The 26732-nt window shown below is 49.0% G+C and overlaps 1 protein-coding gene across 1 annotated transcript in view; it reads right to left on the reverse strand.

Annotated features, from left to right (window-relative positions):
- NTRK3 (neurotrophic tyrosine kinase, receptor, type 3) overlaps positions 1-26154 on the reverse strand; it is a 389076-nt gene extending 362922 nt beyond the window's left edge. The window contains exons 1-2 of the mRNA XM_011986286.1: positions 26065-26154; positions 9375-9429 (exon numbers count right to left, since the gene is read on the reverse strand). The gene's annotated coding sequence lies outside the window, so the exon portion shown is untranslated. The remainder of the gene's footprint in view (positions 1-9374; positions 9430-26064) is intronic.
- Between the last annotated feature and the right edge of the window lie 578 nt (positions 26155-26732).

Here is a 26732-nt window from a genome sequence, read left to right on the forward strand (position 1 = left end):
CTTCAGTTTCCTCTTCTGTCCAATGAAGCTAATGACAGTATTAATTTGAATTTCAGATAAGCGTTGTTGTTACCCCTGAGATCATCTCTGTTAAGTCCCCAGCAGGGCCTGGAATCTACTAAGACTTCAGTCATCAGGATCTATCATGACTGTCATCATTATTCTCACCCGTGCTGTTATCTGGCCTGTGACACTGCTTCTACAGCAGGAACGCACTGCCCAGGTATCTACCAGGAGTGCTGAGACTCTGGGAAGGCGAGGTTGATAAGGCACAGCCTGCTGCTGACCTTGAGGTGTCCCTGTCTCGTTAGGGAGGCAGCTACATAAATTATCCTGGCACGTGGAGGTAGGCAGGGTGGCAGAGGTGTGCACAAGGTCCTCACTCTGGGCACTGGAGCTGGAGAATCAAACCAACCCCTGGGGAGCAGGGTGTCACTAGTGCAGGACTGCAGTCCCTTGCTTTGCAAAGTGGGCTATTTTGATCCTGCTTGCTTTTTTTATTTTCCTATAATGATCTCCACTTTATTTTCCCTTAGTAGTTAGTGAAGTTCTCTTCTTTTAAATGCCAGCCACTACCAAGAGGTTGCGGGAAAGACAATGTTTCTCACAGGGTGGTGGGTAGGGGAGTGTACCCCTGGGCCAGAGGGTGATGGCAGGAATAATCAAAGGAAAAGAAGCCCAAGATGAAACTAAAAGGGACGAGTCAAGACACCCCAGTGGATCTCTACCCCTGTGCTGATGGGTTTGCTTTCCAGTGCAGGTCGGGGTTTTGCTTGAGTGAGAGAAGACATTTCTGCACAAATACTGGGCTCAAGCGGGTGTGGGTTCTCTGTTGGGTGGGGCTGAGCAGGGACTACACCCTCTGTACTACCCTGATCCTAAAAAAGACCAGCCAGTCAGATCTGCAGAAGCCACCCACCCCCGCCTCCCTTCTGCAAACCCCAAGAACCCTCTGTTTTCTGTAGGACGGACCCCTGGATACTGTTCAGAGTGGAGAAGGCTCCCAAAGCAAGCTGCAGATGAATGAAGTGGGAAGATGAAGAGTCCAGGAGATGTAGAAGAGAGACAAGATAGGAGACAGGGTACGGCTGCAGGGCATGGGAAACTTCTCTCCTGATATCTCTGTTTTAAGTCATCCACAGTTCCGATTCACAAAGCAGAACCAGCCAGGCACAGCCCACTTCCCCTCTTCTGACAGTGCTGATGTTTCCTACCCAGATCCACGCAGACCAGACCCAAAACCCTCTCCAGAAACTCAGGGACCCTGACAGCCCTGTATACCACACCTCACACAGGAGGAGACTGAAGGAAGGGATGGAAACACAAGGCACAGATCCCTTCCTGGGGGTCCAATAAGCTGCAGTCAGCGGTCACCCGCTACCCAGACATGCACAGCCTGCCACTGCCTCTGGTCCTGAGCTGCTCAGACCCCAGACCCTGGAGAGATGGCCTTTCTAAAGGGCCAAGGTGACAAGCCAAGGGCAATCTCAGGAAGCAGCCTGGAAGTCAAGAGAATGCTGGATGTGAAGTCAAAGGCGTGGTAGGAGTCTTCACTCTGTGATGTCCCCACTGTGCAACTTCAGGCAAGTCCTCTTCCTTTCAGGCCTCAGTTTCCTCATCTGTAGAATGCAGGGAGTGAGCCAGACCATCTCTAAGTCCTCAGCTCTGGGACCAAGAGTCCTAAGCCCAGGGCAGCACCTGCCGGTTGCCCCCTGCAGACCCCTTCCATGGATTCCTCTCCCTTCATCCCTGCTCTCCGATGCCCTCAGCACATGTCCTCTCCTCCACCCCAGAGGCTGCAGCCACCAGAGGATTCCTCAGGGTAGATCCCAGGAAGTGCCAACTGGATGGTGTGAGTGGATAAGAAACAGGCCACGAGCAGTCCACAACGTGGCCCTGAAATGCCGGGGAAGGCCAGGCACTGAAGGGCAGTGAGATGACCCACAACAGGGGTGGATCTCCGGTTCCAACACTTACTTCATGGAGAACAGTCTGGCTTCTAAATTTCAGACACCAATTGTTCCAGAGGCCAGGGAAGTCCAGCCTCAAAAGTCCCTCCTCCTTGTCCTCAGGCCACCATCGCCCTCCGTCCTGACATACTCTGGGGGTGTACTGAGCCATCTATGGGCTGCATGGCCCCTATGGCTGAGGCAATTCTCCACCAAACCCCCACCCTTGCCCCTGGGCCCACATTCACATGGTCTTGTGTCCTATTCCAGTATTAATAAAAGTGACAACAATAATCACACTCAACTTGTAGAGAGCCCTTAGCATTGTATCAGGCCAAGTGTTTTGCAGAAATTATCTTACTTAATCCTCTCAATCACCCAGTGAAGGAGGGGTGATAGCCCCATTTTACAGAGGAGGAAACTGAGGCTCAGAGAGGTTAAGTATCTCACTGAGAAGATCTAGAACATCTGACCTGAGCTCTCACCTTCTTTCCACTTTATGAATGCATCTGCACATTCACCTTTTTCACTTGCCCTCGTTTTGCAGAGATAGAGGATGCTTTTCTTTTATTTATCCAAAACCCAGCATAAAGTGAGGCTCTATGGACAGAGATGAACGATGGTGCCCCAGCCTTCCAGGAAATCCCAGCTTCAGTTTGCAATTCTTATTCTCTCTCTCCCAAATCCTCCATGTCCTGCATCCTCCCTATCCAGTCTCTCCTGCTCCTTCAGGCTCTCCCATCCACTGACTCCTCCCTTCTGACCACATTTCCCTTAAAAAGCTGCATTTCCCACCAACCTATCACCAGCCTTCCCTTGGTGTTAGGGACTGATTCCTATCCACTCCTTGATCCCAACAGGAAATTCATTTGTTGAAGTCCTAGCCACTACCTAGAGCCCCGGTGTGTGACTCTATTTGGAGATAGAACCTTTAAGGAGGTCATTAAGACACGGAGGTCATTAGGGTGGGCCTTCATCCAATGTTACTGGGTCTTTATAAGAGGAAATTTGGACAGGTGAAAAGAGAGACACCGGGGACATGTGCACACAGAAGGATGACCACATGAAGGGGCAGCAACAAGGCCACCATCTGCAAGCCAAGGAGAGAGGCCCTAGAGGAAACCAGTCCTGCTGGCTCCTTGATGTTGGACTTCCAGCCTCTAGTATGGTGAGAAATGCACTTCTGCTGTTTAAGACATCCAGTCTATGGGACTTCATTATGGCAGCAGCAGCAAAGTTAGATCTGGATGCAACAGGCAACGTCCCCAGGGGTACCAGCATCCCTGAGGTTCTGCCCTGGCCACTCTCTGCATACAGGCAGGTGCAGCCTCCCTCACCTTCTCATGGGCACTTGCTCACTCCCACCTCCCATCCACATGAGATAAAGCAATCAATGGTACAAATATTTTATCTACTTCCCCACATGGTTACCTTATAAAAGATGAATGGATCAATGTAGCCCAGGGAGCATGGAGCAGAATTTCTCACTGAACTGACATTAGGAACATTTGTTCCAGCTTGGAAAATCTCACCAAGTCATAATGCAGCCATTGCACGGAACTGGGTAGCACAGGGTGGTCCCACCACCTCCAGAGGTAGGCTGGACAAAAAGTACAGAGAAAGCCTAGACTGTCATCTGTAACTTGTAGGGGTGTGGGCTCTGGGCTCCAATCTAGTTAGTGTTGCTAGCTGGATGACCTTGGTCATGTGACCTCAGTCTTCATTGTCTCAGTTTCCTCATCTAAAAAGTGAGAATAATAACACCTACCTTATTCAGTTGAGATTAAATTAAAGTCACTGAATGAGAAGTGCTCAGCATATAGCACCCAATTTTGGTGATGCTCCTCTTCCTATTATTGTCAGTCATCATCATCATCGCCATTATAATTACTTCATCCACCAGGATAAGAGGATGCCTGAGTTTTCTAGGATGGCTTAAAGTTCATGTATGGAAACCTGTTGTTCCCACAAGTATGCTCACCTCTGCAGAGCACATGTTCTCATTTTGGATTCAGAGGCCCTATTGCAGGAAGGGCCCTGTTTGCCCCCTAACAGGCAGGCAGATCTTGGAAAAGTCATTTGTCTTCTCTGTAAAATGGAACAAAAAATCCAGCCAGCTTTCCTCAAAGAGGAGTAAAAAGTTATTTTGAAAAGCCATCAATTTTAATTTTAATCATTTTAATTTTTCCCAGTATTATTAATAATCATGTACCTACCAATCTTCTTGCCTTCTCCTATTAGCTTTCAGTATACCTGTTCCAGGATAGAAGGCCCGATTTAACCTACAGACTTGGTGAGAAGAGGTGGGTGGGGAGAGGAAACATAAAAAACAAACAACCCTGTAAATAAAGACAAAGGTAAAATGTCTTTTAAGCCAATATTAACAAAGCTCTCACAAGAGAAAGCCCATGTCCTGAAGACATGACAGTTGGTTGATGCCCATGGAGAAAACTGGCTGGTGGCCATAGCAGAATGGGCTCTCAGAACACGTCTTGACCCTCCTTCTTTAACAAGCCATTCTTGCTGGTTTCTTGAGTTGATAAACTTAACAAGCATGGGTCTGCTGATTAGAGGCAAGATGTCTTGCTCTAGACCATTTCTAACCTGCATGCTATTCATCTCTCATAAGCAGCATCAACTCAGTGTGTTCCAAACAGATGTCACAGACCTCTCCCCCAACCAGTTCCTGCTAAAGGCAGCATTGTTCCCCCTCTCACCCAAGTTCTGGGCATTTTGTTCTGCCTTAACACCTCCAACTCTCACACTCAACACATGAAAATCAGCATTGTTTAGCATTTTTGAATAGGCTTTGAAATATATTTCCTCTCCATTCCCCTTGCCTCCCACCCACATCACCCAACCAGAACTATTGTAATTGCCTCCTGTCTTCTTTCTCCACTGTCTGCTTCTCCTCTTCCTCAATCTGTGTCACTTTCAGATTCTCTTTCTTGAAACACAGATTAAAAATAATTGCCCAAGTATATGTAAATACACACACACACACACACACACCACACAAATGCAACGGTTTCCTTTAGTCTACACATTGAGTCTAGGCAAATTTAGCTTTCTGCACCCAGGAAAAATGAGAAGAGAAATAACCAGGTTTCAAAGGCTGGTGTTTCTGCCTCGATTTCACTCAATGCGAGCATCCATCAGCACCAGTGTAAGAGAGGTGTTGAACCCGCTGTACCCTAGCTGGTCTCACTCCTGGGTTCTTCATAGTGGACACACTCATGTCCACTCATGGGAAGTTTAAAGAGTTTTCAGAGATCACTTTTTGCCTTGTGACTCTAGTATTAACCTTACTATAGAATCAACCCTACTGCAAGATTGAAAGGAAATCCATCAGAGTATGGGGGATTTTTTCCTGGTTGCTAGAACTAAGTGATTTCTTATTCTATCTCCTGCTTTTCACTATTTCAATTTTCCATTAAAAAAGATACTTAAATGTTTTTGAGCCATTTGAACTTTCTTTAAGATTGTCTTCCTAGACCTTCAATGACTCCAGTAGCTAACCGGATAAGGTACAGATGCCTCAGCACAACATTCAAGACCCTCCCCAAGTGAATTCCACAGCTCATCTGTGGCCGCTCATGGCCGCTCCATGCTCCCTATCTCCAGATGATGGGGGATCTTGCACTTCACCCTACCCCACTGGGCAGTCTGGCTGTGTGCTGCACCTTCTGCCTGAAATGTCCTGCCTCACCTCCCTCCCTATTCAGATCCTACCTGTACAGCCAGGGACTCCCCTATATTGCTGCCATCCTCAAAGTTTTCCTAAAACCCACCGCACCCCACTGCATCCCCTTCTATCACCACCTCACTTGTCACATCCATCTTCTTTTACAGAACAGGTGCACTTGTCTAATCTGCTCCCAGACCTGGTTTATTTCTCTGCTGTACCCTCTGCAATATCTGGCTACGCACAGCACAGATGCTCAAATAATGGAGGAAGTGAAGTGGATTGAATTGGATTGCACTGAATTGGACAGCTCTGGATTAGACTGGCTTAACTTGGCTTGATTCAATAATTATATTCCTTAAATCAAAGTTTTGGTAAATGTGGCTGTTTTTCTTTTGGCCATTTGCTCTTTGGTCATTTGGGCAATTGGCTCCCTAGACACTTGGCTGGAAAGGAACTGACTTCTGACAAGTTAATCCCTCCATGAAGCGACTTCTGAGCAGTTCATTTGCAGTAAACTGAACCAAAACAGGCAGTGAGCAGCCAGGAGTTGGGCAGTGGGATGTACCAAGAAAAGGCCCCAGAGACCTACTGAGGACCCCCAAAAACTCAGCCTCCGGGCCTTCAGTGACAATCATAACACTCCGGCCCTGTGAGAGCTGAGAGAAGCTGGGATCACTCAACCCTAAAGAGTTTTTGTGGCGTGATGTTACTACCCCCACACACCCAGGAACCCATCCTCCAGCCTACGGCTTCCATCTTGAGGGTCTTGAGCCCACTCATGGGCTGTATCCACAGCAGCAGGGCTGAGGTGGCACCCCTACCCAGGTCCTCCCCCCAGCCCAGAGCAAAAGTTTGACTAAAGCTTAGTGTCTTCACTTTTATAAATCTCTGCCTTTTAATGATGGCTTCAAGGCTGAGGGGAAAAGGGACCATTAAACTCACTGAATAAGTTAATGGGGCAGAGAGAATCTATTTCAGAGCCACCCCAGGCTATTTTCCTCTGGAGCTAAAGCCTGAATAAGCAAAAAGAAAAAATTAAAACCGTAGAGCACATTGCCAATAAATAACCCCCCCAGTGTAATCTCTCAGCATCCAGGACTTCATTTGCAGAGATATTATAATGCAGATCACTTGTGAAACACCTCTGGCTTCCCACAGTTCCACCTGCAGTGGTGGCTGGGGGTCTTATTATCTGTCCATATCCTTCCCTCCCTGTGAAGGCAACGGAATGGGCTGCTGCCACACAGCCTGCATGCTCTTTAGGCATCCTGGGGAGAAGCGGCACCCCACGAAAGTTAGCACACTGAAACCATAGTTAGCATCCTCGAAAGAGAAAACCCCAAGACTCTCTAATCCCCCAGCTGCAGAGACTACCCCAAGGACTTCCTAGTTGCCACAGGCCTCCATAATTTGCAGCCTAGCCCCACTGTCCTGAAACTCCAAAACTCTCTTCTTTCCACAAAAACCAAATGCAGGGTCTTAGTTTCTTTTGCCTGGAGAGGTCCACCTCTTCAGAAAACTGCTCTTCTCTCCTCTCTCTCCTCCTAGTCCTCCTTACTCTCCCTTCCTTCCCTGCTCCCTTTCTCCCTACACCTTGCTCTTCCTCCCCTGACATCCAGCTCTCCCCCTCCCTGCCTTGTCCAAGAGAATCTCTACTCCCCCTGGCCTCCCTAGAACAAAGCCAGAAACATGGCTCTCAGGGCTGTGAAAACAAATCATTAAATAAGTTAGAACTGTTGGTAAATGTTGAGTCCCACTAGACACGCGTTGTTTACTCTTTAATATTTAAACATGTTAATTAAATCTCTGAATAAACAAATATATTTTAGCAAGTGACATTCCTGAGCTGGAGTCCCTTTCATGCACCTCGATGCCTTTTGGATGGGACCAAGTCTTCTTCTCATGGCAAAGGAGGTCCACAGTCACCGTCCTGTGCCAGGCCAGCCTGCCAGGCAGCCTGGATCTTCAGTCAGGAGGTGATGGACAGCACCCTACTCCAATCACATCGGCCCTTCTCAGGACCCAAGGCTGTCTCTCAGCACCCCACTCCCAACCTTCAAAAAGCCCCCATAGCGTACACACCTCCAGAGTGTGCTCTCTTCTTTCATTCATTCATTCTCCTTCATTCATTCATTCATTGATGCATGCATCAGCCCTGCATTTACATAGCAAGGCATACGGTAAACACTGGAAAAACAAAGACAAGCAGGACCAAACTTATAAGCCATTCTTATAAGAAGCCCATATTCCTTGGGCCTGCACAGTCTGTCACCTCTCAACTTCCCCAGCCAGAATGAACTTTCTTTGGCTTATTAAAGACTCCTTTGCTTTAAGGGCCATCCTCACGCTGCTCCCTCCTCTAGACTAGCTCTCCATCGCCTCTACCCTCACCATGTGGCTAATGCCTGCTCATCCCTCCAGTTCCAGCTCAGTTGCCCCTTCCTCTGGGGAACTTCTCTGCGTGCCCAACCTGGATTAAGCACCCCCTCATAGAAACCCGTATAACCTTGTGCTTCTTTCTCTAACACATTTATTATACCCATCACTTCAGCTGTAAGTCAAATCAGCTCCTATTTAAAAGGAAAAACCCTCTGGGACTTCCTATTTTGCTAGGATTAAAATCTAACCCCTTCCCACAGCCTAGAAGACCCTGCTTGATCTGGTCCCTGCAGACCTCTCCAACCTCCCACTCCCACCAGTGCATCCTACTCAACCCTGCTCCCAGGGCCTCCTATCAGCCCCTGACATACTTCCAGCCCCTTCCGACCTGACAGTCATTGCATTGGCTGTGCCCTGGGCCTGGAAACTTCTGGTTCCAGTTCTCAAGAAGCTCTGACTCTCTCTCACTGACAGATTAGAGCTGGACAGTCCCTTCTCCACGAGCCCAGATGCCCTACCCTTACACCAAGGCAGCCTCCTCACCTTCCTGTCACACCTCATAACAGAGCACTCTGCTGAGTACCTTCACGGGACTTCTTATTCCTGATAAGATTGTACTGATTTATTTTCTTACATATCGACTGACGGCCTCTATCCACTGAATTTTAAGGTCCCAGGCCAGAAATGTTGTGTCTTGCACATCACAGAATCACCAACATGAATGAGTAAGGCCTGTTTGTGTCACTGTCTACCCCACCCACAATAGCCTCCAGGCTCTAAGCTGGCAGGCTGGGCTGGCTGCTGGCCCCTCGCACTCACTACCCTGCCGCAGACCGAGGAAGGGGCCCGTGGACACTCACTGGTCTCAGCCTTCCAAGACCCCACATCTGAGCATTCAGCAAGCAGGACTCGCAGCTAAACCATTGTGGGAGAGAGATACAATTCCAGGTGAGTTGCCTTTCTGGTGGGACCAGGCCCTCTTCGAGTGGCATTCGTCTATCCCTTGCACATGAGACTCAGCCTGGGCCCCTGGGAGAAGCAGCACAACTAGGGTGGATGGAGAACCCCAAGGAAACGACCCAGCCCCAAGCCAGAGACCCAGGGGCCCAGCCCTGCCAAAGAGCACCAAATGCCCACCAGGCCTTGGCTTCCACAGTGTCAGAGAGAAGAAGGGAGCTCTGAGAGGACCCTAGGGGGATATCCTTGGGCTGAGGACCCCAGAAGGTGCCCTTGAAAAGTCAGTTGTCTGCTTTTTCTGCCTGCTTCACTCCTCTGCAAAAAGCAGCAAGAAGCAGTGCACCACAACAGGAGCTCCCCTGGGGCTTTGAGTCAAAGGGGATCCCAGTTCTGCCACCTACCAGTTGGGTGACCTTGAACAAGTGACGCCACCCTTCTTCCCCTCAATTTCTTCCTCTGCAAGACAAAGATACAAGGTCCTGTTTCGATCAGTCATATAAACGTGTCTCTCCTAACCCAGATTAATCAAAAACAGTCCTAGTGTGTAAACTGTTACAACCAGTTCGGAAAAAGGTCAGGCAGTATCTTATAAAGTTAAACATAAATTTATAAAACATCCCAGAAATTTCACTCCTGGGGAATGACCCAAGAGAAATGAAAGCATATGTTCACAAAAAGGCTGGTACAAGAATGTTCACAGCAGATTTATCCATAATACTCCAAAACTAGAAACAACCAAAGCAAGAGAACAGATCAACTCAGGTTACCCATACAATGTAATACCACTTAGCAATAAAAAGGAACCAAACACTGATATCTGTAACAATGTGGATGAATCTCGCAAACATTTCTGACAAGTAGATATTATATGATTCCATTTATATAAAGCTGTAGAAGAAGAAAAAGTCATCTATTGTGAAAAAGCCCAAAACAGGCTGGGCACTGTGGTTCATGCCTGTAATCCCAGCACTTTGGGAGGCTGAGTCAGGAGGATCACTTAAGGCCAGGAGTTCGAGACCAGCTGGAGCAATAAAGTGAGACTCCAGCCTCTATTATTTTTTTTAAAAATTGTAAAAAAGAAAAGAGAAGAATAAAACAACACGGGAGCTAAGCTATGAAGATGTAAAGACATACAGAGGGATATATGGACTCTGGAGACTCAGAAGGGGAAGGGTGGAAGGGAGGAAGGGATATAAAAAAAACAACTACACATTGGGTACAAATCTCCTCCACAAATTCGCGCTATAAATTCGCCCATGAAACCCAAAACAACTTGTACTCCAAAATCTACCAAAATAAAAAAAATAAATAAACACTACTCTCAAAAGCAGATAACAAAAAGCAAAGAAAAGGAAAATCCCCCAAACAGTGGCTCCCCCTGGGGAGGCAATGGCAGATGCTGACTGGGAAGCGTGTGGGGAACTTTCTGGGGGATGGTAATGTTCTGCCTCTCACTGGGTTTGGGTTCCACAGGCATGTGCATCTGTCAAAACTCAGAGAATGCATACTTAAGAGTAACGCATTTCATTAAATATGAATATTAGCTTAAAAAGTGAAAAAGAATTTAATGTTAATTTTATGATATACATGCTGAAGTATGTAGAGCGAGCATACTAACATCTAAAATTTGCTCTGAAATGCATCAGAAAAATAGGATAGAGAAAGAGTGGATAGAGGGCTGGACAGATGGATAGAGGATGTGATAAAGAAGTAGAGTACCATATTAATTGCAGAGTCTAGGGTGTAGTTTTATGGATGTTCACTGCAAAATTTTCAACTTCTCTGTATGTTTGAGGATTTGCATAATAAAATGATGGGATGGGAGGGATCCTATGTAGTTACATGTCCCAAAGAAAACAATTCCATAGCCCTATTTTGTGACCCATTGTTTTGGGAAGTTCTTTCTTACTGCTAACCCAAATCCTCAGAGCTGAAGGTCCCAGCCCATTGTCATTGTATGGAGGGTGGAGGGATGCCTAATGTGGTTACTGACACAAGTGTGGTGCTCACTGGCAGCTGTTGAAATAATTAATTAATTGATAAGAGAGCTAGAAATCATGTACTTTATATATGAGTTGTTTTGCTTATTTGCACCTGAGATCTAAATTTAAAACACAGAACTGTCCTGTGGACCCTTCTCAGACCCTTGCAGTTGTTTGTGTGTGTCCTTCCCTTTATCTGCCTCTATTTCACCTAACACTGTGCAACTTCTTCCATAGGGCTCTCTTGCTTACATGACCAACTAAGCAGGCACCTTGGGCATTTACAGCAAGAAACACCAAAAAAAAAAGAGAAAAAATAAACAGCTTTGATGAACTTCTACAGAATTCTGCACTCAGAAAAATCTAACAATGGTTCTTTAAATTTCATCAGGCATGCATTTTTGTTTTGTTTTGTTTTAGAATTGTTATAATATTTTTGTGTCCACCTCAAAATTCCTTTGTTGAAGTCCTAACCCCAAGGACCTCAGAATGTAACTGTATTTGGAGATAGGGTCTTTAAAGAAGTAATTAAGTTTAAATGAGGTCATTGGGGTAGCCCTAATTCAAAATAACTGGTGTCCTTATAAGAAGAGGAGATTAGGACACAGGTGCACACGCACACAGAGAAGACCATGTAAAGATACAGTGAGAAGGCAACCATCTGCAAGCCAAGGAGGGAGGTCTCAGAAGAAACCAACCCTGCCAACACCTTCATCTTGGACTTCCAGCCTCCGGAACCATAAAAAAAAAAATGTATGCTTTGTAAGCCACCCAGTCTGTGGGATCTTCTTATGGCAGCCCCAGCCAAGAAATATGAGGATTTTAATATTGTTTTTATTTTAAATTATAAATCTAGTAGGTATAATAATCTTTTTATTGCTTAGGGCTTCTAAAATTCCATTGTAATAAAGAAAAAACAAAGGATCATGTACTGAATATTTTATCTACCCATCACCTGGAATTAATACATGTTACCATTCTGTCAAATGCCAAGATCTTTAAAAAAAGAGAGAATATAAACATTACAGGTAAAGTTAAAAGACCTGTACATACCCTTCTTTTCCTCTCTCCTTCTCTCCCTAGAGGCCAAGACTGTCATGAAATTGGTTTGTATTCAGTCCAAGGTTTTATCTTTCTGTCTATAAACAACATATTATATTGGCCATTGTGTTGTTTAACGTGTATATATGGTATGCCACTCTGCAACCTATCATATTTTTCACTGGCATTATGTTTTCAAAATATGACCATGTTACTACACAGAGAACAAGGTTTTCATTGTAACTGCTCTATGGGATTTCATCATATTACTATGCTGCGATTCAGCTCTTGATTCAAATGCCTCCTGATAACATTTCAGCTTGTTCCAGTTGTTTTGCTCTTGCACACACTTCTGTGATAAACGTGGGAACACGGGCTCTGGGCTTGGGCTGGAATCCTCACTGTCATTTAGTGCTGTGGCCTTAGACAAACTCTTGCATCTTTTGGCCTCCATTTCCTCATCTGTCAAACGAGAGTAGTTCTCCCCTCAGATAGTGGTTGTGCAGATTAAATGAGTGACTACATACACTGCCAGGCCTGAATACAGTGCTTAACAGCTTAACACACAGCAGCTGCTAGCACTATGAGCTCCTGGGAGTGGAAAGATAAAATAATCCACAAACATGGGGGTCTGGGCAACAAGGAACCTCTCAAAGATGGGACTGGAGTGACAGGGAGGGCCCAGGTGAGCAAACTGGAGGTCAGAAGCCCTCTAGGCAGGGGAAGTGGCCTGATCACGAGACTGAGGGTGAATGATGCTGAGAATGTTTGGAGGAATGAACAGTAGATCAGCTCACTGGGGCAGAGGATTCCCACGGGGAATAATGGGAGGCAGGACTCCAAAGAGGTGCTGCAGCCCAAACATGAATGGCTCTGAATGCCACAGAGAGAAGTCTCAACCACACCTTGGGGGCAAGTGGGAGCCAAGTAAGGTTCTTGAGGCACAGTTACACAATGACTTACTCTACCTCCCAGATCATTTTTACAAATCCATTTGAGTTTGGAATGGCATTCTGTAACACATTAAGTGTGTTTTCATCTCTCAACTACAGATTGGATTGCGCAGGTCAAGGCAGGTTCAGGTCAAGTCCAGCCCTTTGGGGAAAGGTGAGCATGGGGCCAAAGTTAGGAGAGAGCCAGGCACCACATCCGGGGTGCAGAGAAAAGAGGGGAGACAGAAACAGAGAAAGAACCCAGCACCAGGACAAGGCCTGTCAGAATGTGCTTGGGAGTGGGCTGGTATTCTTCAAGAATGGAAGGATGCAGGCTTTTTGCAGTCTAGGAAATCTTATTCATAAAAATGTTATGCAGAATACCACCCCGCCTCTGATCTCACTCCAGAGAGTACAGTGTGAAAGCCATCAATATCAACAGCCACTCTCAAAGTGTGGTCCTGGACTCGATGCAATTTCTCAGGCCCGACAGCCGATCTTCAGAATCAGAAACTCTGGGGTGGGGCCCAGCAGTCCGTGCTTTAACAGCCCTTGGTGATGCGCGTGCATGCCAAAGCTTAGTAACTCACAGGGTCTGGTCTCCAGGACACATATCTACAGACACAGAGACACACACTCACACACACACAGGAACAAGGCTCCCACACACCTGTGTGCAGGGGCACAGCCCCCCTCCCTCCCCCCACAGGATTGCCCCCAGAGAAACCCAGGGCTGCTGCAGTTGTATGGCTCCCCTGCTTTCCTACCCCGTCCCCAACCACCACCATGGAAACACCACAAGTCAGAGCCAAAAGAGATCTCAAAGATCACCTAGTCCAGCCCCCTGATTTTAAATATAAGAAAACCAAGACCTTAGAGACAACAATGCCTGGCCCTGACTCACCCAATAAACTGTGGCAGTGACAGGACACAGAGGCCAGCCCCATCCTGCCCCAACTCAAGGGACATTCTGTGAGGATGTGGCCAAAGACATGTGTGTCCATGAAACTCAAGGATCTCAAACTCCACTGGGTCCCGAGGGCCCCTTCTGCCCCACAACCAAAGTCAAAAACCAGAACAGCATGGCGTGTGTCCTCTCAGCCCAAGGGTGCCCACTTACTGTGGAGGAGGCTGGGGCTGGCAGGAAATGGGAAGGGGTCTGGAATACAGGGCTGCCCTCCTGGCTCTGGAGCCAAACCTGCTACAGACAAATCTCAGCTCTGCCACTTCCTAGCAGAACCACCTAGGGCAAGCTACTTAGCCACCCTGTGCCTCAGTTTTCTCCCCTATAAAATGAGGATGATCATGGGACCTGCCATGTCACTGTGCTGAGAATGGAAGGGGGTTAAAACAAAAGTCCCCTTAAAGGAGCCCCCGGAGCAGTCACCACACAGCATTTGTTCTCACTGTGATGAGCTCAGGTTTCTCTAGAAGATTCCTCCAACGGGCTGCCCTGCTGAGGGCAAAGCCCAAGGCCCACAAAGGTGTGGAGAGCAATGAGAACGGTGTGCCCAGCATTCTGTATGGAGGCATGTGTGCCCTCACCAAGCTGGGAGGGTTGCTGAGGGCCTGAGGGACATTCTGGTGCAGGAAATGAGCCTGTTCCAGTCCACAGGTCTTTACTGAACAGCTACCAGGTGGGGGCTCTTGGGGACAGAGCTGAATGAGCCTCAATGCCAGCCTTCAGGAGCTCACTGCACACTGAGGAAACAGGAACATTAACAAGCTAATGCTATATAGGACACGTCACGGGGCTCCAGAGGGTATCAGCTGGACTGAGACACTAGCTGTGCCACCCTCTTCTGTTCAGTGACCTGGGCAGGTAAGAACATAGAGGGCAGTAGAGGGCAGCAGGGTGGGACCTCAAGGCCAGAGCACGCCTGCCCAGACAGCAGGCAACAGCAGCCCTGAGTGAGTGACAGGAGGAGGGCAGGGCGATGTCAGTCACCTGGTTTGGAGACACAGCCTGCAGCTCAGGGATGGGGATGATGGGCACAGGGAAGAGCGACCAATCATTTCCAGGGAGACAGAATATGACCCTGGAAAATGAACCCTAGATGCAAATCAGGGAGGCATGAGGTCACTCTCCTACCACTTCTGCTTTCCCAGGGCCCAGGGAGGTGCTCTGAGCTGGAAAGGAGGAGGGAGGGTGGGCTCAGGTCAGGATCATCCAGGAACAGGCGGCATGGGGCAGGTCAGCCGCTGGCTGGGCAGAATGTCAGCTGGGTGCTGGGAGCCGGGAGCTGGGAGCAGGAAGCGGGGCTTCCCTTCAATATCACGCGGAGCTACTCTCTTCATCTGACCTGCACCTCGCCTCACCCAGGCTCACCTCCACCCAGAGCATGGGGGAGAAAGGCTGCCCCATCCCCAGAGTCCTCTGACTTTTCTGCCCAGAACATGGCCCCAGGGATGGACGGAATCTGCTGTGCACTCTCAGCAAACTTGGCCCACCTCCCTTCTCTGGAGGTCGATTTCCAGGTGCAGGGAGAGGCCAGGACAGTTGCTGCTCAGCTGCACACATCCTAGAAAGACAGTGGAGACCTAGGGACAATGGAGGCCTCACGGGTCCCGCTCTCCACTGCTCTCCCAGCTCTCCCATGTGGCTGGCCCATCGGAGACTCTCCAATAAACCCGTGTCAGGTAAATGCACAAATAGAGAAACGAATGAACGGCCGCCTGGGAAGAGCACGTGGTCACCTGCTTACGGACACACTGATGTGTGACTTTCCTCCCTCCCTGTGTCACTTTGCTCTCCCTCCCAGGCTTCCTGGGGTCACCTTCCAAATAGACCACCCACACCCCAAATCTTCATCTCACACAGGCAGAGTGACAGGGGAAGAAATGAAACTCGCTTCTCTTGCCTTTCTGCGTGGGGCCTCTGTGAGCAACAGCAAGGCCAATGAATCAACTTCCCAGCCATGGGGACAATCTTGACAACTCACTCCACTGTTACCAACATTCAGTACACCTGGGAGCAGGTAAATCTAGAATTTTTAAAACTCTATTTAGGAAAATTGCACCCTGTCCACCTTAGGGAAGCCACATTTCCATATATATAAATTTTTCTTTAAACTTTACATTAGATCCATTTTCTAAAATTCTGCCCCTGCTTCTCTTGAGATAACCCCTTGAGCTGTAGACCATTTGTCTAATACCTGCCTCCCTCCATTCAACTGTAGCTCCAAGAAGGAAGTATCATGGTCTTTTATCTTCTCAAGGCTGTGCCCCAGAGCTCAGCATGGGCCTGGCCCACGACTGGTGCTAGGCACTAGGATGAAAGGGGACAGACTCTCTTCCTCTCTGGGTCCCACAGAAGAAAGAGCCAGGCTGGCCCTGCTAGTGCATCTGCTCATTCTTCCCCAACAGTCCAGATGCTAGGATGGGCTTTGGTAAACAGCAAGGCAGGCGGCCAGACACCTGGGCACCCCACAGCCTAGGTACAGATGAAGCTCAGCAGTCACCGTGGGCTGAACACGCCACCAATGCCAGGCCCCCATTAGCTGTCTGTTACACACTTGGAAGACAGTCCTTTGGAAAACGGAATATGAGGCTGCCCCTCCAACACCTGCCCTAGGGATGGGAGCCAGAAGTCCTCATAGGCCATAGGGCCCTCCCATGGAGGAGGAGGAGCTGCAGCTGCAGGCCCTAAATATTAGGCCCTTCTTTCCACCCTCTTCCTTCAACACCAGGGACTTTGAGGGGCCCTGAGCTGAACTCCTCTTCCATTTCTTTCTTGCTCCTGAGTGCCTCGAAGACAAGGTTTCTGCCAAGAGCATAAAACCTCACCCCTTCTCCATGCCCTTGCCCCCTCCCCACTTCTTATTTCACTCTCTGTGTCTTATCGTCATATTTGTTCAAATGACTGCCACTTAAGAGGTGGCAGGGAGTCAGAAACACAATCTGGAGCAAAGCTGATATTAAATAACTTCCTGAGCTTGGCCCGTCTGCCAACGCTCCCTCCTGGATCTCAGGTGGAGAAATGAAGAGGCTGCAAGGATGAGAGCCAGGAACACCCCAATTCAGCCTCAGAGCCACCCCTCCAATGAGAGGAGACTGGAGTTTCTTCACCAGTAAAGCCCAAAGCTTAGCAGTGACCCCTACTCCCCCTTCTCACTTGATCCCATCCCCCATACCACACACACACACACAGACACTCTCAGCAAAAGATATTCAATCATGTCTGACACTCAAATTTAAGCTACAAGAGCCTTTTTTGTCAACCAGACCAACCCCTACACTTCCCAGGTAAACAAACTGAGGTTCAGAGATCTGGAGTCTCTTGGCTAAGGCCAACCAGATAGACTGTATTAAAGCATCTCAAAAAGAGTGGTGCCCCAGGAAAACACCAGAAAGGCTCTGGTTTTTAGGTGCCAGGATTGTTTCATTACAATCAAGTTAGTTGCCCATGTGTTTTCTCCAGTTGTGACTTCATACTGTGGGCCTCCCAAGAAACATCCCCAATAGCCATCATCACATCAATGCCCTCAGGAAAAAAAGTCTTTAGCACTGAGCAGTTGAAGGGGAGAAATTCTGCTAATGAAACCTCTGAAGCCAGTATCCACTAACCCTGACTCAGCCTCACCTGGCCCAGACAAGCCCCACCACACCACCTGCAAGATCAGAATACACTTGCTGTTCTCCATGCCAGCCACTAGGTGTCACTGCTGCCCCCCCATGAATTGGAACCACAGCGCGTTCAATAGGTGGTAAAATGACCCCAGCCGGCCAAGGGGATCTCATACATATCTCCTGGGTGTGACCTAACTTCATATTTCTCCCAGAAAGAGATAGATGGACAACCACGTTCCAGATGCTGTTCCAGATGCTGTTCCATCATGTTCCAGATGCTGTCCCCACATCGTGTACTTTAATTCTCACAACACCATCTCACAACATCTCCCGGTAACACCTTACTTTGCAAGTGAAGAAAGTGAGGCAAAGAAAAATTAAATAACGTGCTCACAGTTTAAAAAACCAGCAAGGAGGAGAGCAAGGATTGAAACCCGAGAGGGATGTCAAATTCCATGACCTTTTTACTACTCAATTTAGCCTCCCTTGAGCTATCAGTCTCAGTGCTATGGACTCTGGTTGAATCAAGCTGGTTTGCCATGACCCCAGAGAAGATGGCATCTGGGAAGAAACCAAGTGGGGCTCAGGCTTTCATCAAAGGTACAAATCACAACAGGACAGGCTCAACAGCCCTTCCCTCCCTGCAGAAATCATGGTCTAGTGCCCTCTTGTGGCTTAACGTGGAACTGGGATGAATGTCCATGGGAGGCTCTCCTGGGTGGATTGGAGGGATATTAGGTCATCCTATTCCACTGGATTCCTACATTCTTTCTACCAAGGATGGTCCTGAAGCCCCGTCTTCAGACAGACTTATTGGATTACAATAGCCAAGAGGGAATCAGCTAGTGAATGAGAAGCTACATAGGGCAAGAAGCAATACCACCACATGGGACAACATCTGCAAGAGGCTGGATGCTACCAAATTACCCTAGATAGAGATTTCTGGCATCCAGATCTCTGGGGCTGCAGAGTGGGGAAGGCAGGTAGCAGAAACGTTTTGCCTGGGACCCTACTCCGACATGTGGTATTCCAAAGGAGTCCTTTATCAGCAGGAGCCATAACAATCTCCCTGTCCCTGTGGCAGGCATGTACCTCAGCCACTTTGTCCCTTTTTACAAATATATGTCATCTTAGCCCTTCTCTTGTCTCCTTCAGCTTTGTCCACATGCTAGTACCCTCATGCAACTTCCTCTAATCCCACTCTTCAAGGACCTGGAAACGTCACTGCCCATCACCTCCTACAGACTCCTGTGGACTGCTCACCAGCTTGGCTTCTGTGTAGCCATCACATGCCAGGCACCTACCATAATCTCATTCAGCTCTCACAACCACTCTATTAGATGGGTATAGCTAACCAGATTTTTCAGATGAGGAAACTGAGGCTCAGAAAAGTTAAGTAATGTGCCTAAGCCTATCCCAGGGCAGAGCCAAGATTTAAACTGAAAGTTTTTTGACCAAAGAAGCCTCTACTCTTCCCACTACACCAAGCCACCTCTCAGGAAAAGGAACCACTGAAAAGTTTGGGGTGCAGGAATTGGTCTAACCAAATACCCTGGATTAGAAGATTAATCTTTTAGGGTGTGCAAAATGAGCTGGAGACAGGAGAGGCTGGAGACAGGAGAGACTGGAAGCAAGAAGAACAGATGAGGGCTATAAAAAGTACCCATGCTTGTGGGGATGAGGTTCTGGGGTATAGTAATAGGAAGAGAGAGAAAGTTTTACACACACACACACACACACACACACACACGCTCATTAAATCTTACAATAATCCTGCCTTATTTTTATTATTCTCATATGAGAAAACTGAGGATCAACAAGGTCAAGTAGCCAGCACAGGGTCTCAGCATGTAAGAGGCAGAATCACAATCTAAAGCTTCATTTAGTTGTTGCCATAAATAAGTAGGGTTGCATATGCAAATGATCTCTGGCCCAGTAGGAGGGCCATAATGTCAGCTTCTTTCCTGCTCTTCAGTGGACCAGACTTGAAAAACTATCAGAAATAAGGAAGTAGGGAAAGACGGACCACAACAGAGAGGACCCTGCCTGCAGCCCCAGGTCAGGAAGCTGGGAGCAGACCCTCAGGAAAGAGTCACAGGCCCCAGAGCAGAAAGCTCCACACCCACCCCAAAAGCAGCAGACCCTGTCTCTAAAGCTGATAACCTTGTTAGTAGGAGGACGCTCCTTTGTGCATGGAACAAGACAGCACCTGCTCAAATACAAGACTGCCTAGAACAGAGAGATGGGCCAACGGTACTCTCAGAAGCACTGTCAAAACCAGCCAGTCCAGGCAGGGCCCATGACCCTGGTTTGCAAGGCACTTTCGTACCCATCTCTGTGCATGGTTATCTCCGAAAGCAGACACAGGATCTGGAGAGGTTAAGAGAAGACGCCAAACTCTCATCTCTAGTCAATGCCAGGACCTGCTATTTTCTGAGCACTACTTATCGTCTGGTAATTTCCAAGGTTGGGTTGGGGGGCAGGGAGAGGGGAGAGATGCCCCCACACTTGAGCCAGGGTATCAGACAGCCTGAGGGCCTGTATAAAGCTTGCTTTCTCCATGATACTAGCCCCACAGTGAAACTATCTGTCAACTTCTCTGTGCCCCTATTAAGCCTGTGGGTCTTCCTGGGCTACCTCCCATGCATTCACCCCATTACCCTCTGTGCAAATGTGCTGATCTCCCCTGCTGCTGCTGAGAGAAGGCAGGAAGGAGAGCACACCAGGTGGCTTTCCTCCATCCAATGCACTCTCCCAGTCACCTCCTTCACAGGAAGCCGGGGGCTCATGAGTCAGAAAGCCCAGGTCCAGGAGTCTCACACCCCTGGACTGCAGAGATACAATGAAAGCAGGGCCAGCTCGGCGGAGAGATGCCCCTCATAGAGGAGAGCTGAACTCCCTGCTCAACCCTGGCTCAGGAAATGTTTTGAAAGCCAGGCCTGACACTGCACTTCTCACCAGGCTAGCGCCACACGCCCGGCTCCAGCCCTGGGAAGCCACCAGCCCAGGACCGTCTCATGCGCCACACTGCCCTCTGGTGGCCACCAGGAGTGTAGACGCAGAGGGAAGCCAAAATCTTTAAGGCCTGTTTACGCAGACCTCAGACACGATGTGCACAGAACCCAGGAGAGATGCACTTGTGCCTGTGCCAAGACGCCCCCAGATACACGCACGCAGCCCTGTTTCCCGAAGCACGTAGCCGGGTTTAGGACTTTGAAGCTACTATTGCTCCCCTCATGTTCTCCCCTTCTCTGTAGCTCTGTAAGAGCTCCTTTCCCCGCCTCTCTGTAAAAGCCGGAACCCCTCAGTCCCAGAGCAGACACCAACAGGTGGATGGAGACCCACACCAGCTAGGGAGGCAGGGCCCTTCGTTCTGGGCTGCCTTGTGCCAGGAACTCACTGGGCGATTGGGCCAAATCAATTCACCTCTCTTGATTCCTAAGTTCTTTCTCTGTAAAACAGTGTTTGGTCCCAACATTTTCTGAACCCCTTTCCAGATCTAGTAATTTATTGCTCAAAGTCTTGATCTTCTCTCTAACTCAGAAATCTTCCCAGTGGTCTAGAAAAGGAAATAACCAATGTGGTACCCAATTATTTACAGAGCCTAGCGAATACATCATTGCATAGGTTTAAACATGACTGTGACGCTACTGGGGAGCCAGACTGGAGAGTTCCATGACCTCAGCTCTCGGAAGTGGAGAGGCCAGTGGCTGAGTGATGATGAAGCAAGCTCACACAGCCAAGAAGCAGCAAACACGGAAAGTGTACCAAATCCTGCCCCTCAGTTTCGGCTGTTTCACAGAAGAAAATTCTATCTGTCTCCCATGCTCAGAGCTCATCCCTATGGAAAGAGAGATGGAGCTTCCATGAGCAATGAAGGAAGAGAGATGGGGTAAGGTTGCAGGGGGATAAAGGCTGCTTATTGTGGAGGGGACCAGGGAAGGACTCAGAAAGAAGTTCTAAATATCAGCTTCCAGCTCCAGCTGCCCAGCACTTTAGACACCCCCCTTTTGCTCTGTACCCAGAAGTATTCCTGGCACCCCAAAGCTCTACCTGGGAGAAGCCACTCAGCCCTCTGCTCTCCCATCCAAGCTTTCGCTGGTCATGAGCACCAGGGGCATAGTCCTGCTGACCATGGCTCAGCCCAGAGAGGAGCTTGCTGGGACCCAGCCACCAGCTTTCTGAATCTCAGCCAGCCTCAGCTGGCACCTGTTCTGCTGTGGGCTTACCTGACCTCAGAGGCCAGGACATCATGGGGTGGACAAGGAGGCCTGGGAAGAGGGTGTGGCTGAGACACAACCTCAGGAGAAACTCCCTGTTGGGAACAGGTCAGGAGGGGAGACCAAAAGCCTCCCCCACCACTAGAGAGGCCTGCCTGGGACCGTGTTGGCTGCACTGTTTGGCCAACACCACACCCATAATTATCCTATGTGCCTTCCCCTCCAACCCTAGCCAGGGTAATTCCCACCCAAGGAACTGAAATATTGTAAACTAAAGGATTCTCCTAGACTTTTACATCAACTCCTTTATTTTTAACTTAATAGTAATATATTCATGTGTGTGTGCATGTATGCATATATATGTGTATGCTAGTATACATATGAGTATTGCAAAAGAGCATAGGCAACATAGCTTAATATTTAAATGCCAGACTGCTTTGCCATTTACTGGCTGCATGAAATTAAGTGAGTTAAGTTCCTTCTCTGCACTCAGTTTCCCCATCTGGAAAATGGGGAAATAATAGTACTCATCTTATTGGGGTTGATGTGAGGCCACAATGAGGTATTAGCCTTAGAGTGCTCGGCACAGTGTCTGGAACATAGTAAGTGTTCAAGAAACACTAACAATTGATGTCATGCACTCAGTAGATGCTAGCTGTCATTAGTTATGTATCGACAGACTTCTCTTTGCCAGACACGAGCCAGGGCACTGAACTTCAACAAGGTGCTTATATAATGTAGTTGTTATTATTATCCATGTTTTATAGACAAGGAAATTGAGACCCAGAGGAAGAAAGAGATTTGTTCAAAGCCAGGGAGAAGCCATGCCTGGAGGAGCTGCTGGGAAAACTGGGCTTAGGAAAAGAGCAGCTGCCAGAGTCCTCCATGCTTCATGATGCATGTCTGGGGAAGGAATCCTGAATCTCCCACCACCCAGACTCTGGAACACTTATGAAGGGACAAGCTAGGTGGGAGGACCAGGGGCAGAGGTAAGGCCGGGGGAAAAGGACAGGCTTCCAAGCCTGCTGAGCCCCAGGTTCCCCAGCCCTGTGTGTGAACGGAGCTCAGCAGAAGGCCTCATCGAGTTGATTTCTAATTGGTATGGGCTGCAGGCTGCAAGGAGCCCTGGGGCTGCCAGCCTCACATAGTTGCTGCCTCTGGGGACCCTGAATTTGGAAACATTGCCTCAGAGGGAGACACGTCATGGGGGAGGCTCTGGCTTTGACGAAGTGCCCAGAACAGGAGCCAGCACTGAGTAGAAGGCGGCCCTGGCACCTGGGAGTGTGCCTGGGAAGAGGAGTCTTCGAGAGACTCAGGGATCCCGGCTGAGTCCCTGCCCACTCTGGGCCCTGGGACCCTCATGGGTGACATGAGGGAGAAGACGACTGCAGTGGTCCTTTCCAGCTTTGAATTCTGGTAAGCCCTGCACTTAGAGGCAGCGGAAATGGCAAAAGCCTCCTTGGGGGTTCTCAGGACTCCACCAGACCCTGAGCTTTGGTATTAGCCTCACTGGAGTCTTCGCTCCTCATGACCCAGCCCATCAAAGAGCAGCTTCCAACACACCGGACACCAGAAGGATTTGTGTTCCTCAAAGTTGAGGTCAACGAGGCTCAACAAATGACAAGTGACATGAGCTGATCACTCAGTTGGTCACCAACATCTGAGTGACTGAGTCCAGCCTCTATCTGGGCCACCCTTTGACCAGTTGCTGAACAATCAGCCACCCTCTGCAAGTCTCTCAAAGATGGGTCCCTCTAATGCTGCCTTTTGGGTGGAAAAACTTCCTAGATGAAAATGCTCTGCACCTTCCTTTCCAACAAGCCAAACCCCAGGGCCTTAGGAGATCAAGGTCCCCAGGTTTGATCCTATAAGTATCTTTCTCTGGGGCTGTAACTACTCCTGCTTCCAAATCTCATGTCAATAGCCCCTCACATTTGTGCCTTCCTCTCTCAGGCCTAGTCCTAACGTCTGGCTGAAAGGGCCATGCCCAAGAAAGAATAGAGCCAAGGGGCCCACAAGTTGGTAAGAGAAGTCCCAGAAGAACCACAGACTCCTGAGAGCCTCCGGACTTTCCCATTTGTGAGCTACAACAACATGACCACCTGGGAGGCTAGATTTGTTCTTTATTTTGTTTTCTTGATCTGTAAAATGGGACTGTTAAGCTCTGCTTTTATACACAAAGCAACTGTCACAAAAATAAACTCAACAATTGTAAACTAAAAATAATGATATGACTGACGGGGACATTCGTGGAGATGAAGAATTTGCTACACAGGGATAAGAAGGTAGGATCCCGGTAGGGACTAGACCATTGTTTAAGAGCTGGCCTGGCCCTTGCAAGGGGGCTTTTGGGCCTTGGGAACTCTGATCTGGAACTGAGATTCCCCACCCCCGCCAGTTTATTCCCTCCTCACATTGACCCCTTCCCCCTATTAATCAACCCCTCCTTGGCACGGCATCAAGGGGGAGCCAGGGGCTTCAGGACCATCTCTCCTGTCACCACCCTGTCTCCTTCTCAAGTGCCAACCCTCCCAATCACAACAGCGGTGGGTACCAAGCTGTTTTGATCATGCATGATTTAGCAATCAAAAAGTTTATTTTATAACCCCCAAACACTCATATTTATTACTTTATATGTTTATATATCTATTATCTATACATTAAATATGAAAATATCCTCTTTTCTAGGCAAGAATAATTTGCAATAGAAGTTCCAATGTTTTCTTCTCACACCCAGTGGAGAGCTGTACTCCAGCAATGGGCTGAAAGCTTTGCAGAGGGACATCTTTTTCTGGCCCTGAGCCCAGGGTACAGATGGGGAGCCATGAAGCTGGGTGTCCAGGCCCTAATGAGAGGCTGCAGGACCCAGCACATTCTTGTTAAATATGCCATTTGGTCTGGGCAGTTGACTCTAAATAGTGTCATGTGTCACAAATGGTGTCAAATTCTGGGTGGCCCGAGTTTGCTAAAGGTGGGAAGGGAAGGAAGAGGAGAAAAACCAGTGTCCCAAGGTCGGTGAGGGAGTACATCTCCTCCTGGTACCATCACAAGGGTCATTGCCATCCCAAGGAGGTGCCCTTAAAAGTGGCCTGGACGAGCCTCCTGGGGGAAGTTCCCTGGGCCCTGAGATGTCATATGTCCAAGTTGGAAGAAACACTCTGCCCTGCGGCCTCAATTCATAGTTGAATTTACAGGCTCAGAAAGTCTAGAGTGCCCTGATGGAGCTCACAGGGGGTTAGGGACAGAGCCAAGGTGGGATTCACATGATCCATCCCTTTCTCTGCCACCAGCCAACTGGAGGCCCTGAGGGGAGGCTGGAGATCGTGCCTATGGCTCCTGTGTAAGGCACCCACGGGAGCACATGGGATGGTGACCCAGGGCCACAGTGAAAATGCCCTGATATTGGCAAGGGCCATACCAAATGAGGGCCTCAGGCTACCCACACCCACCCAAGAGTCAGCTGAGGTGGGACCCTGGTCCTTCTACAGAGTTGGACAGAAGCAGCAGCTGGAAGGGACTGGCAAGACAGGGACAGGGAGCATCCCAGGAGAGCATGCATCAGGCCCTCCCTTTCTCACAGCAGCACCTCCTGTTCAGCCAGGCAGGAGGGTAGTAGGATCCTTCTAGGACCCTAAGGAACCTTCCAGATTGCAGGGTCAGCCTTCCTGGGGCCAGTAGATGAGGACTTTCAAAGCAGTGGCCAGGCCAGGCTGGTTTTTGCCCAAAGTTGTCATGGCCTCAGGTCCCATGGAGCTGCAGAGCAGATGCCCTTGGCCCCAGGGTGTATGACAGAAGCTTGGCCTGCTGGGCTTCGTGGGGCAAGGGATCTTGGCTCTGGAGCCACCAATAGCCTCTCCTCGGTGGAAAACCCCAGGGCCTCAGGAGACCAAGGTCCCCAGATTTGATCCTGGAAGTATCTTTCTCTGGGGCTGTAACTACTCCAGCTTCCAAATCTCACGTCAATAGCCCCTCACATTTCTGCCCACCTCTCTCAGACCTAGTCCTAATCCTGGGGCTCTGAGCACCTCACTGTGCCTACCGAGAGCAAGCCCCATGATGACTTTGGGGCCTGACTCATACCCTGCCAGGTCATTGTCAAGGCTGGGTCTCCCCTTGATCCTTAGAAAGAATGAGACTCAGGAGCCAACACGACAACTAAAGCCCCAAATGATCCTTCAGGCAGCCAGAAGAGGGCCTTCAGGGAGGGCCATGGAAATGAAGGGACCAGAGAGCTGCCTAATACCAGGGACCCTGTGGGGGCTCAGAGTGAGACCCTGCTGGCGACTTAAGAGTCCCAGCTGAGAGCCCATAGCCTTTGTGAGCCGAGGTAGCCAACCCTGAGCACACCTGGTCCAGCCACGCCATCCTCTCCCGCTTCATCTTTTCTAACAGCTAAAGACCATACCATTCCAACCCAGCCCCAGGCAGGCCTGGCCTAGCAAACCAGCCACAGCCTGGTTGGGCGTGGCTGCGCATGGACCCTTCCAGGCTCCATGAGGTTCCTGTGAATCAGTAGCTGCAAAGGCAAAGGGATTGGCCTCTTGGGCAGAAAGGGGCCAAAAGGGAGGGCCCTTTGGAGCAGCATGGCTCTGGGAGGGGAGGAGGTGAGACCGACACTTCTGCCCTGATGCCTTACAACTGATTTCCTCCAGATACAAACAGGGCAGCTGAATGGGGATATGGCCTCCCCCATCAGAGGCAGTTCCCAGCCAGCTTCCTTGGATGGCCACACAGGAATCACTCCACACACCACCTCTGAGAAGCAGAACCACAGGGAAACCTCTTGTCCCTCTGTAAACTCAGGTACAATCAGTTCAGCACTTGAAGGAAGGACTCCGAAACATTACAGCCCAAAGAACAAGAGGGTGAAATGGTGGAGGCCTCAGCATCTTCTACCCAGAGTGTGCCCATGCTATACCCTGGGGTATCCACCAGCATCAAGAGCTTCAGGCCAATGGGAGGCTGTGGAACCTCTTGGCCCCATTTCCTTGGTAACATCAGAAATCTGAAGAACA

This window comes from Mandrillus leucophaeus, unplaced genomic scaffold (assembly GCF_000951045.1).
Source record: "Mandrillus leucophaeus isolate KB7577 unplaced genomic scaffold, Mleu.le_1.0 Scaffold297, whole genome shotgun sequence".
Lineage (NCBI taxonomy): Eukaryota > Metazoa > Chordata > Mammalia > Primates > Cercopithecidae > Mandrillus > Mandrillus leucophaeus.